At 35.7% G+C, this 14,254-nt stretch overlaps 1 pseudogene; it reads right to left on the bottom strand.

The window, feature by feature from the left end:
• Nucleotides 1–1,211: 1,211 nt before the first annotated feature.
• LOC131635122 (protein PEP-RELATED DEVELOPMENT ARRESTED 1, chloroplastic-like) lies at nucleotides 1,212–13,727 on the bottom strand (annotated as a pseudogene).
• Nucleotides 13,728–14,254: the final 527 nt, after the last annotated feature.

Below are 14,254 nucleotides of genomic sequence, written 5' to 3'. Positions count from 1 at the left end.
CATTTTGGACTCATACTTGAGGGAAAATGTTTGAATATTAATTCAAGTGTGAGTAAGTGGGGAAATAGTCTCACATTAGATATGAATGTGGTGACTTGAACATTTATAAGTAGGAGAACCCACTCGTCATAAGTAGTGTGTCTCTCACAAAGATGTCTAATCCTACACTATGTATCAATGCTCCATAGTGAAAAACTCTCCCAACAAATGGTATCATGACCTTTAGTTCGAGAAAGGGATCGACTCACTTGTATCGAAATGCCCAAGAAGATGTGTTCCGTTGAAATATCCAAGAAGAGGTGTCAACGGTGGTACAAGTGTGAGGGGAGCATTATGGACTCACACTTGAGGGGAAGCGTTAGAATAATAATGCAAGTGTGAGTAAGGTGTGTGTCTCACAAATGTGCATAATCTTCAACTTTGTATCAATGCTCCTAGAAACTCCCCCCAACATCAACCCGTCGAAAAATTTATATTTAAAAAAATATATAATTAAGTAGTTATTTACCCACGGATCTTAAAAAAAATAATTAAGTAGTCATTTACCCATCCATTTGCACATATCACATAATGTCGATATAAATATTAAAAAATATTATATAATTATGGTTATGAAAAGTATATAAAATATATACGAAGAAGAAAAGATTCACTTATGAATATCATATAAATATTAATTTAATTTATTAAATTATAATAATTGTCAGGATATAAATAAAAATTATTTTTAAAAAAATAAGAGTATATCATCTATTACCACTAGTACAAAAATGTTAATTTACACCCGTTTTTTATTAAATTTACACCCATTATTTTTAATAAAAATCGGGTGTATATCCACAGGGTGAGAAATGTCTACAAATTTACACCTGTTATTTTTAACAAAAATCGGGTGTAATTGGGCGTAATTACGTTTTTAATTACACCCTGTTTTAAGAAAAATCGGGTGTAATTGGGCGTAATTACGTTTTAATTACACCATGTTTTAATAAAAATCGGGTGTAATTGGGCGTAATTACGTTTTAATTACACCCTGTTTTAATACAAATCGGGTGTAATTGAGCTTAATTACGTTTTAATTACACCCTATTTTAATAAAAATCGGGTGTAATTGGGCTTAATTACGTTTTAATTACACCCTGTTTTAATAAAAATCGGGTGTAATTGGGCGTAATTACCCCCTATTTTAGTAAAAATCGGGTGTAAATACGCCATTTATGAATGAACAATTATATCTATTTACACCCTATTTCATACACACCATTTAGTTATATTTTATTTTCAGTCATAATATTGCAAATACTATAAAATCATACACATAAAAATCATATTTTAACTAAGTCAAAATATTTTTAATATTAACCAAAAAGTATACAAAATCATGTGCAGTCATAATATTTCAAGTACTATAAAATCATATACATAAAAATTATATTTTAACTAAGTCATAACACTTTCTTCATATATAAGTTTTTTTCTTCTTCTTCTTTGGCTTTTGTTTTGGCAACATTTCTATCTCCTTATCCTCTTCAATCATTTGCATTTGATCTGGTAGATTTTGCTCCTCAACCTTTTGATTTTCAACCATTTGCAAAAATACTTGAGCCCAAAGTTGCCGAATATGGTCGATTGTCTCTTTTTCATATGGTGACGTGTTTGTAAATATCTACAAGCTCAACATATAATAAATTAACAATGTTTTAATTTACATGTTTTTCAATAAATACATGAAATACATTATCCTTTTTAGGAGTTCTACATAGAATACCAATTACTTGAACCTAAAAGATCAAGGTTGAAACACACATTAGTACCACCTAAAAACAATAGGTTTCTTTCATAACTTGTGCAATACAATCAACCAAATCAAACCTACAAATAAAAAATATATTGTTACAAAAATGAAGTCAAAGGTGTTATGATACCAGTAGAGAAAATGCCAAGTCATCAAATCAAAGTAGAGTCAACAACTTGGTTAGAAAACATGGACACATGTCAGCTGATTCAATCATGCACAGCTCGGTATAGTTTTATCGGTAATACTATAACCAATTCTATCAGGGCACATGATGGTGCTATCGTTTACTTTAAATTCAAAATGCAGTTTGCAGGAGTCCCTTGCTATGAATGTTCAAAAATGGTTGACGTGTAAAATCAGACCATGGGAATTAATTTGTCCAACAACTAGTTTGTGCAGGCCTTTTTGTTGTTATCGATGACAAGCCTCGTTAATATAGCTTGTAAGGAGATGTGATTGTTTACATGTTCTTCTGTTTTGATCCTAATCAACTAAATCCAATAAACTAAACCAGAAAAATATGGAATATCGTCGGGCTCGTGACTTTTGGACAACTATTGAAACTAACAATTATGTTGGTTTTTCAAAGGCACATCATGGGTATGACTGACTATCATGCAGCTAATTGGCACATAGTTTAGGTTTTGAAACTACTGAAACTAACAGAATTTGAAGTTATATCAAGCAGATGACAAAAAAATTGCAACTTTATCACCAATTTAAAAGCAAAGAAACAAATCTTAGATCAAATAAACAAGAAAATTGAGGTTTAAGTTAAAGGGAACCTGTTCTTCTTGGAGAGGAGTTTATTCTCGTTGATTTTGCGGCCACCATTCTCAGTAGTATTACTAGCTCCTTCTTTCCATTTGTCTGGTACTATCACCTTTGATAATTTCTTCTGACCTGCAACCCAGAATTCAAATTACCAAAACTCAATTGAATCTAAAAGATGAAGGTTGAAACACACATTAGTATACAACTCGAAACCGATCAGAAAAGTGTTTAAGAAATGACTCAAAGAAGTTCCTTACGTGGGGTGGGCACTTTTTAGTAAGATGTGATAACACTGTCTCTTTGATAACTTCCAACAATGACTTGCGCTGCATGAAAACATATTCACATTTAATTAACAGACACAACTTTATGACAGTCTGTTTGCTCAACAAAATATAAATTATGGCATGGCATCATTTAAAGGACTCTTCTTACAAATGAATCCAAATGCAGATTTTTAATAGAATACAGTCGAAGATCTTGTTAGAACAAGATTTGTTCTGATCAATTATCTTAGTTTTGATGATAACAATAATATGAATTTTGCTTAAGATAATATGGTACTCTAATCCAATGCAATTTCCTTTTCAGGAAATATATAAAGAGTATGCATAATTCAGCGCTCAGAAGCTTTGTCTCAAAGGGTTCAGCATGCAACATCAGAACATGGTCTGGCAAGACATCAGAAGATGGTCGAAGCAGAATCAGAACATGGGTCTATGGAAGCATCAGAAGAACATGAGATCAGAAGCACTGAAGTTCTGATGGTATCACGCTCAGAAGCACTTCAAGGTCAGAAGATCAGAAGATGCTTTGCACCAAGCTGTTTGACTCTGATGATATTCAAACGTTGTATTCACAAACATCAGATCAGAAGGAAGTACAAGTGGCAGGCTACGCTGACTGACAAAAGGAACGTTAGAAGCTATTAAAGGCAACGTCAGTAGACACAGCGTGAACAAGGCTCGAGGTAGTTGACAAAAGCGTATAACATTAAATGCGATGCTGTACGGAACACGCAAAGCATTAAATGCACTCAACGGTCATCTTCTCCAACGCCTATAAATATGAAGTTCTGATGAGAAGCAAGAAAAACGAACAAACACAATTTCTGTGAATATTAACTTGCTGAAACACTGTTCTATTCAAAGCTCAGAATCTTCATCTTCATCAAAGCTCACTACATTGCTGTTGTAATATATTAGTGAGATTAAGCTTAAACGTTAAGAGAAATATCACAGTTTGTGATTATAGCTTTTAAGAAGCAATTGTAATACTCTTAGAATTGATTACATTAAGTTGTAAGGAACTAGAGTGATCGTGTGGATCAGAATACTCTAGGAAGTCTTAGAGGTTATCTAAGCAGGTTGTAACTAGAGTGATCGTGTGGATCAGAATACTCTAGAAAGTCTTAGAGGGTATCTAAGCAGTTGTTCCTGGAGTGATCAGTGTGTGATCAGAAGACTCTGGAAGACTTAGTTGCTGACTAAGTAGAGAACCATTGTAATCCGTGCGATTAGTGGATTAAATCCTCAGTTGAGGTAAATCATCTTTGCGGGGGTGGACTGGAGTAGTTTAGTTAACAACGAACCAGGATAAAAATAACTGTGCAATTTATTTTTATCGGTCAAGTTTTTAAAGCTACACTTATTCAAACCCCCCCTTTCTAAGTGTTTTTCTATCCTTCAATTGGCATCAGAGCGCCGGTTCTAAGGTGCAAGCACTTAACCGTGTTTAGAAAAGATTCAGGAAGAGAAAAACGCTTCAGTAAAAGATGGCTGATGAAACTGCAAAGTCTACATCTACATCTGGCTCTGCTGAGCAACACAACGGTAACAATGGTTATACTAGACCGCCGGTATTTGATGGTGAAAACTTTGAATACTGGAAAGATAAATTAGAAAGTTACTTTCTTGGTCTAGATGGTGATCTATGGGATCTTCTGATGGATGGTTACAAACATCCGGTAAATGCCAGTGGCGTAAAGCTGACAAGGCAAGAAATGAGCGATGATCAGAAGAAGCTTTTCAGGAATCATCATAAATGCAGAACTTTTTTGCTGAATGCTATCTCTCATGCTGAGTATGAGAAGATATCTAACAGGGAAACGGCCTATGACATATATGAGTCCTTGAAAATGACTCATGAAGGAAATGCTCAAGTCAAGGAGACTAAAGCTCTCGCTTTAATCCAGAAGTATGAAGCCTTCAAAATGGAGGATGATGAAGACATTGAAAAGATGTTTTCAAGATTTCAAACTCTTACTGCTGGATTGAGAGTTCTTGACAAGGGATACACCAAGGCTGATCACGTAAAGAAGATCATCAGAAGCTTACCCAGAAGATGGGGTCCTATGGTGACTGCATTTAAGATTGCGAAGAATCTAAATGAAGTCTCTTTGGAAGAGCTGATCAGTGCCCTGAGGAGTCATGAAATTGAACTGGATGCAAACGAGCCTCAAAAGAAAGGTAAGTCTATTGCATTAAAATCCAATATCAAGAAATGCACTAACGCTTTTCAGGCTAGAGAAGAAGATCCTGAAGAATCAGAATCTGAAGAAGAAGATGAACTGTCCTTGATCTCCAGAAGGCTAAATCAACTCTGGAAGAACAAGCAAAGGAAGTTCAGAGGCGTCAGAAGTTCAAAGAAATTTGAACGTGGAGAATCTTCTGATGACAGAAGATTTGACAAGAAGAAGGTCATGTGCTATGAATGCAATGAGCCTGGACACTTCAAGAATGAATGTCCAAAACTTCAGAAGGAAAATCCCAAGAAGAAGTTTCATAAGAAGAAAGGTCTTATGGCAACCTGGGATGAGTCAGAAGATGATTCAGACTCTGAAGATGAGCAGGCTAACTGTGCGCTTATGGCGACAGAAGATGACGGATCAGAATCTACATCAGAATCAGATTCTGAAGAGGTATTTTCTGAACTTACTAGAGATGAGTTAGTTTCCAGTCTAACAGAACTTCTGGAATTCAAGTCTCAGATTAGTCTCAAATACAAAAAGCTGAAAAAGCTATTTGAATTTGAAACAAAGAAGCTTGAGTTGGAGAATTCTGAATTAAAAGAAAAACTTTTAAAATTATCCAATAATGTTGGATCTCCTTCTGATTCAGAAAAATCCACTCCTAGTCTAAACCATATTCTGAAAGAATATGATTTAAGTTTCAGGAAGTTCTTATCTAGAAGTATTGGCAGAAGTCAGCTAGCTTCTATGATATATGCTGTGTCTGGAAACAAAAGAGTCGGCATTGGTTTTGAGGGTGAAACCCCATACAAACTTGAACCTGTTGATAAGATGAAAATTACATACAAGCCATTGTATGATCAGTTCAAGTATGGCCACTCACATGATATTAGGCACACTTCACATGCTCAAAGTTTTCACATTACACACACTAAGAAGCATGTGACACAACCTAGGAAATATCATGAAACTCACATTAAGAATTATCATGCTGTTCCTCCTATTGCTTACAATGTTAAACCCAAGTTCAATCAGAACTTGAGAAAATCTAACAAGAAAGGACCCAAGAAAATGTGGGTACCTAAGGATAAGATTATTCCTATTGCAGATATCCTTGGCTGCAAAAAGGACAAAGCACAACATGTCGTGGTACCTGGACTCTGGATGCTCACGACACATGACAGGAAGAAGGTCTATGTTCCAAGACCTGGTGCTTAAGTCTGGAGGAGAAGTCAAGTTTGGAGGAGATCAGAAGGGCAAGATAATTGGCTCTGGAACTATAAAGTCTGGTAACTCTCCTTCCATTTCAAATGTACTTCTTGTAGAAGGATTAACACATAACCTCTTATCTATCAGTCAATTGAGTGACAATGGTTATGATATAATCTTTAATCAAAAGTCTTGCAAGGCTGTAAATCAGAAGGATGGCTCAATCCTATTTACCGGCAAGAGGAAGAACAACATTTATAAGACAGATCTGCAAGATCTTATGAGTCAGAAGGTGACTTGTCTTATGTCTGTTTCTGAAGAGCAGTGGGTCTGGCACAGAAGATTAGGTCATGCTAGTTTGAGAAAGATTTCTCAGATTAACAAACTGGATCTTGTCAGAGGACTCCCTAATCTGAAATTCAAATCAGATGCTCTTTGTGAAGCATGTCAGAAGGGCAAGTTCTCCAAACCTGCATTCAAGTCCAAGAATGTTGTTTCTACCTCAAGGCCATTAGAACTCTTGCACATTGATCTGTTTGGCTCAGTCAAAACAGCATCTGTCAGAGGGAAGAAATATGGATTAGTCATCGTAGATGATTATAGCCGCTGGACATGGGTAAAATTCTTGAAACACAAGGATGAGTCCCATTCAGTGCTCTTTGATTTCTGCATTCAGATTCAATCTGAAAAAGAGTGTAAAATCATAAAGGTTAGAAGTGATCATGGTGGTGAATTTGAGAACAGATTCTTTGAAGAGTTCTTCAAAGAAAATGGTATTGCCCATGATTTCTCTTGTCCTAGAACTCCACAGCAAAATGGAGTTGTAGAACGAAAGAATAGGACTCTGCAAGAAATGGCCAGAACCATGATCAATGAAACCAATATGGCTAAGCATTTCTGGGCAGAAGCAATAAACACTGCATGCTATATTCAGAATAGAATCTCTATCAGACCTATTCTAAATAAGACTCCTTATGAATTGTGGAAGAATATAAAGCCCAACATTTCATATTTCCATCCTTTTGGATGTGTATGCTTTATTCTGAACACTAAAGATCATCTTGGTAAGTTTGATTCCAAAGCACAAAAATGTTTCCTTCTTGGATATTCTGAACGCTCAAAAGGCTACAGAGTATACAATACTGAAACATTGATTGTAGAAGAATCAATCAATATCAGGTTTGATGATAAGCTTGGTTCTGAAAAACCAAAGCAGTTTGATAATTTTGCAGATTGTGATATTGATGTATCAGAAGTTGTTGAGCCAAGAAGCAACGCATCAGAAGCAGAGCTTCTCAGAAGCAAAGAATCTGAAGATCAAGTATCAGCTTCTCTAGAGAATCTAAGCATTTCTGAAGAACCATCTGTCAGAAGATCATCCAGACTCATCTCTGGTCATTCAGAAGATGTCATTCTTGGAAAGAAGGATGATCCAATCAGAACAAGAGCATTCCTTAAGAACAATGGAGACTGTCAATTAGGTCTTGTATCTTTGATCGAGCCAACTTCTGTTGATCATGCTCTAGAAGATCCAGACTGGATAATTGCTATGCAAGAAGACCTGAATCAGTTTACAAGGAATGATGTTTGGGATCTTGTTCCTAGACAAGATGGATTCAATATAATCGGAACAAAATGGGTCTTCAGAAACAAGCTCAGTGAAAAAGGTGAAGTGGTAAGGAACAAAGCCAGACTGGTGGCTCAGGGTTATAGTCAGCAAGAAGGGATTGACTATACAGAAACCTTTGCACCAGTGGCCAGGTTAGAATCTATTCGTCTATTAATTTCATTTGCCACTCAACATAACATCACTCTCTATCAGATGGATGTTAAGAGTGCCTTCTTAAATGGTTATATAGATGAAGAAGTTTATGTCCATCAACCTCCTGGTTTTGAAGACTCTATGTCTCCTAATCATGTTTTTAAACTAAAGAAATCGTTGTATGGATTGAAACAAGCTCCCAGAGCTTGGTATGAACGCTTAAGTTCTTTCCTTCTGGATAATGGTTTCACTAGAGGAAAAGTGGACACTACTCTCTTTTGTAAAACCTTTAAAAGGGATATTTTAATTTGTCAAATATATGTAGATGATATTATTTTTGGAACATCTAATGCTACACTTGGAAAGGAGTTTGCTGAGTCTATGCAGGCTGAGTTTGAAATGAGCATGATGAGAGAACTCAAGTATTTCCTTGGAATACAAATAAATCAAACATCAGAAGGAACGTATGTTCACCAAACCAAGTATGTGAAGGAACTTCTGAAGAAGTTTAATCTTCTAGACTGCAAAGAAGCCAAAACTCCTATGCATCCAACATGCATCCTAGGTAAGGATGAGGTAAGTAAGAAGGTAGATCAGAAGTTATACAGAGGTATGATTGGATCTCTTCTATATTTGACTGCTTCTAGACCTGACATTCTGTTCAGTGTTTGTTTGTGTGCTAGATTCCAATCAGATCCTAGAGAATCTCATTTAACTGCTGTTAAGAGAATTCTAAGGTATCTGAAAGGTACTACTAATGTTGGCTTAGTTTACAGAAAATCTAAAGAATACAACTTAGTAGGATTCTGCGATGCTGACTATGCTGGAGACAGAATTGAAAGAAAGAGTACTTCAGGAAGTTGCCAATTTCTTGGAAGTCATTTGATCTCCTGGTATAGCAAGAAGCAAGCAACTATTGCTCTATCAACAACAGAAGCAGAATATGTCGTTGCTGCTGGTTGCAGTACACAGATGCTCTGGATGAAGAGTCAGCTAGAAGATTATCAGATATATGAGAGTAACACTCCTATATTCTATGATAATACTTCTGCTATATGTTTATCTAAGAATCCTATTCTTCATTCAAAAGCTAAACATATTGAGATTAAACATCATTTCATAAGGGACTATGTTCAGAAGGGTGTTCTATCTTTAAACTTTGTGGATACAGACCATCAATGGGCTGATATCTTTACAAAACCCCTGGCTGAAGATAGGTTTAAGTTCATTCTGAAGAACATCAGTATGGATTTATGCCCAGAATGAGAAGATGAGAAATTCTTATGTATGAGTATCTTCTGAAATGAAAGTGGATTATTTTATAATCAGAAGTTCTGATTGAAATCTTTTAGAAATTATGATTCGGTTATTACTAACGTTTCATTGTCTAAGTTGATTCAGAACCTCTTTTAAAGCAAAACAGCTGTAACGTTTTATCTCGGATGGTAAACCTGTCTTTACTGTTCATGGATAAGCGCGCGTGCAGTTGAAGGGACGCCGACCATAGGTAACTATGCGTATCTTATCTTTTGTCAAAATCTCTCTCCCGTCTTGTCATGTAACATTAATTGTTTTTCACCATTTTCTTTATTGTACTTTTTCATTTTTTTTAGTCTATTTAAATCCTCCGTTCCTTTGCATTCCTCATCAAGTTTTCTCTCTCTCTCCTGTTTTTTCTCTTGCTCAAACAAAGTTTTTCTTTCCTTGTTGCATCTGCTTGTTAAACATCTTCTCATGTAATATCTTTTGATTATCAATGAAAAGTTTCTTTGTTTTGCATTTCATTGATTTTGTTTGTCGTTTTATACATCTGAATCTTTTGATATATTCTTTTTGATGTTATGACAAAAAGGGGGAGAAGATAAATGATAAATGATTTGATTAATCTATCAGTTGCTGGGTAAAGCTCCCACACATTTACTAACAAGAACTGCAAGTTCTATATGGTTTAAGTGTTTTGCAGGTATAAAGAAGTGAAGAGAATCTTCAAAGCACACAAGAAGCAAAACCATAAGAAGCGTTATTCTGTAAAAAAGAATAAGCTTATGGAAACTGAAGCAAGCTGAGTGCTGTCAAGCTTCAGAAATCAGAAGCAAGAAAGAAGAATGATCAGAATTTCTGATAATAGAATTTGATCCAAAATTTGTCTATTTGCTCTGACAAAATTCTATTTGCTCTGATACATTATTTTAGCCTATATGGCTCTGATACATATCATGTGTTCTAATATACATTTTATGTTCTGACTCGTTCATGCTGACTTTTGTCGTTTAGTTTTTGTTCTGTAACATTTCAGGATGTAGAGATGCTCTGATGATGCTCTGGTACATTCAACAATGTTCTGATACAAATCTAGCATGAAGTGATGTTGGTAGAAATTCAAAGCTCTGAAGCTATCCGAGGGAAGCAGAAATCAGAAGCTGTGAATGTTCTAAAGATCCAGAAAACTCAAGTTCTGAAGCTGTCCTAAATGGAAGCAGAAATCAGAAGCTGTGAATGTTCTGAAGATCAAAGAAATCCAAGTTCTGAAGTTGTCCTAGATGGAAGCAGGAATCAGAAGTTGTGAATGTTCTGATGATCAAAGAAATTCAAGTTCTGAAGCTGTCCTAAATGGAAGCAGGAATCAGAAGCTATGAGTGTTCTAGGGATCTAAAGAAATTCAAGTTCTGAAGCTGTCCAATGGAAGCAGAAGTCAGAAGCTATGAATTCTCTGAAGACAGAAGCTTATGTGATCGTCTCTACCGAAATAATCAGGGAAGTCTTTTATTAAAGTTCTTCGAGTATTTATTTCAGGGGGAGATTATTTATCTCAGGGGGAGATTGTTAATCTCAGGGGGAGACATATTCACATGCTTATGCTATAGCTGTGTAATTTGTCTTTTGCCGACTGCTCTTTCTGATCGCAAATTCATATCATTTATATATGTTTTTGTCATCATCAAAAAGGGGGAGATTGTTAGAACAAGATTTGTTCTGATCAATTATCTTAGTTTTGATGATAACAATAATATGAATTTTGCTTAAGATAATATGGTACTCTAATCCAATGCAATTTCCTTTTCAGGAAATATATAAAGAGTATGCATAATTCAGCGCTCAGAAGCTTTGTCTCAAAGGGTTCAGCATGCAACATCAGAACATGGTCTGGCAAGACATCAGAAGATGGTCGAAGCAGAATCAGAACATGGGTCTATGGAAGCATCAGAAGAACATGAGATCAGAAGCACTGAAGTTCTGATGGTATCACGCTCAGAAGCACTTCAAGGTCAGAAGATCAGAAGATGCTTTGCACCAAGCTGTTTGACTCTGATGATATTCAAACGTTGTATTCACAAACATCAGATCAGAAGGAAGTACAAGTGGCAGGCTACGCTGACTGACAAAAGGAACGTTAGAAGCTATTAAAGGCAACGTCAGTAGACACAGCGTGAACAAGGCTCGAGGTAGTTGACAAAAGCGTATAACATTAAATGCGATGCTGTACGGAACACGCAAAGCATTAAATGCACTCAACGGTCATCTTCTCCAACGCCTATAAATATGAAGTTCTGATGAGAAGCAAGAAAAACGAACAAACACAATTTCTAAGAATATTAACTTGCTGAAACACTGTTCTATTCAAAGCTCAGAATCTTCATCTTCATCAAAGCTCACTACATTGCTGTTGTAATATATTAGTGAGATTAAGCTTAAACGTTAAGAGAAATATCACAGTTTGTGATTATAGCTTTTAAGAAGCAATTGTAATACTCTTAGAATTGATTACATTAAGTTGTAAGGAACTAGAGTGATCGTGTGGATCAGAATACTCTAGGAAGTCTTAGAGGTTATCTAAGCAGGTTGTAACTAGAGTGATCGTGTGGATCAGAATACTCTAGAAAGTCTTAGAGGGTATCTAAGCAGTTGTTCCTGGAGTGATCAGTGTGTGATCAGAAGACTCTGGAAGACTTAGTTGCTGACTAAGTGGAGAACCATTGTAATCCGTGCGATTAGTGGATTAAATCCTCAGTTGAGGTAAATCATCTCTGCGGGGGTGGACTGGAGTAGTTTAGTTAACAACGAACCAGGATAAAAATAACTGTGCAATTTATTTTTATCGGTCAAGTTTTTAAAGCTACACTTATTCAAACCCCCCCTTTCTAAGTGTTTTTCTATCCTTCAGATCTTTCGAATCAGAATTGAACCGTGTATGTTTCAATGTATAATTCACCAAGTTTTAAACTTGAGTTCGAAAATAAGACCTTATCATCCTGGTCCTGCTCGATGAGCTAGATCATGTAATCAAGGGCCATCATGAAATCAGATTCCATCTGATCAACTCTCTTACCAATAACTCCTTGTGCAGCTAACTCCACTGCCACTTTTTCAGAATCTTCATCCATATCCATATCTTCCAACTGAAGTAATATCAAAATTTTAAGTCATTTTCATAAGCTAGGAGCTTATAAAAATAAGCTGAAAACAGATTATGGACTTAAAAAAACAAACAAACTCAATAGAAATGAAAATTAAAATAACAGAGATTACTTTTAACCCTAAGAAAAAACTTACGAGGGTAATCATTTCCTGAAGAACGGAGATAACTTGATCTCCTCCTTTAAGAAGCGCTCCACGTTGAGCGGATGTATCTGTATCTTCCGAGTTCTCCTTTTCATTTCGGTTAGTAAGTTCATCGAGTGGGAATCCACCACCAAGTAATTGGTCTTCTATGTAGGGCTCAATTTGTTGACAGATGCAGAAAGTAGAATTCTCTAATAGGAACAAATGGTGAAAGCACTTGCAGCTCTTCATACATCTAAAAGTTTCAAAAGAAAAATCATTCAAACATATACGAATACGCTGGTCGACGAATTTTCTAATGTCAAAATATGTTTTCAGATTCAGACTATTAAACATATCAGTTGCAACGAACCACTATATTCACCCATCATTCCAGGAACAATGTTTTCGATTGTCTTCGCCATTGTCACAATAGTAGGAAATAGCTCCATCCACTTGTTCTACAAAATCAATCACGAAACTCGCATAATTAAGTTGATTAAATTGAAGTTAAGAATTCAAATCTAAAAAGAACTCAAGCAATTAATATAAGAAGCTCTTACCGAATCCATAAACATTTCAACCAGAGTTAAACTATTCATAATAACAACACCAGAATCTCTAGAAGCTTCAATAGTTTAATGCAAATCTCAGTAGTGAATATTAGCCTTTGGAAGGAGATGATAGAAACACACATATCATTTGTGAATTAATGCAAATCAAACTTAGAAAAGTAAAGAGAAATCTTGTACCTTCCAACATTCATCAAAAGAAAACAAGTTTAGACAGAAATCGATCTTGTACTCCAATTGCAAAACCTAAACTAAATCCTATATTACATGTAAGAAGAAATCATCATCTAGTTAAAAATGCATATCAACCCCTTTGATGAAGCAATATGGGAAACTTTGTCACATTGATTTAGACTCCTCAGACTTCATTGATATTACTAGGCCTCGTGTTCGAAGTCGAACAAGGTAACGTGTTATGTTGATGAGAAGGCCACAATCCGTTCCGGACAACATGGAGCAGGGTGAGCAATAAATGTAGGAATCACATCTCTAGGCATTAAAACCGAAACCTAGCTCGAATATACACTCATCTGCATAGTGTAGAAAAATCAGAATCAAAGCAATACAATTATAAGAAAAAGAAATCCGACATGATATCTAGGTAGCACACCAAATGCATAACATGCCAAAAGAATGACATTCTTTGGATGAGGTCCAACACATGGTAGCTTTGCATTTGGAATGTACTCAATAGGATTGGCCGCACGAGTATTTTCTGCAATAAAAAATTACCACACATAAAGATCATAAGAGATTTGACATGATTGAATGTAACCACATGTGTCGATATCATGTCAACCGACTATGCATTCAATCACAATGAACATGTTAATAAATATTAGATTCTCAGAATGCTTCTCATACCAGTTTATTCAATGTAGCTTGATCCAATATTGTTTGTTGTCGGATCCGAGAAGTAGATGCCAGGATTTGTGTTGGTGGAAAATATATCAGCACTATTAGCAGTGTTTGTGCTACTCCCTTGGGAGAAACACATAGAATTAGCATTTGCAACATTTGAAGGAAAATAAGAATAGTTAGTATTGCCACCAAGGAAGTGAGTCATGAAATCAACTTCCTCAGCTGTGTAGTGTCCACTAAGAGAATCCCACTCTTGAGAAATCAATTGG

Source organism: Vicia villosa, unplaced genomic scaffold, assembly GCF_029867415.1.
Source record: "Vicia villosa cultivar HV-30 ecotype Madison, WI unplaced genomic scaffold, Vvil1.0 ctg.001436F_1_1, whole genome shotgun sequence".
Taxonomy (NCBI): Eukaryota; Viridiplantae; Streptophyta; class Magnoliopsida; order Fabales; family Fabaceae; genus Vicia; species Vicia villosa.
The sequence above is the reverse complement of the archived record's forward strand: the minus strand, read 5'-3'. Positions and strand labels throughout refer to the sequence as shown.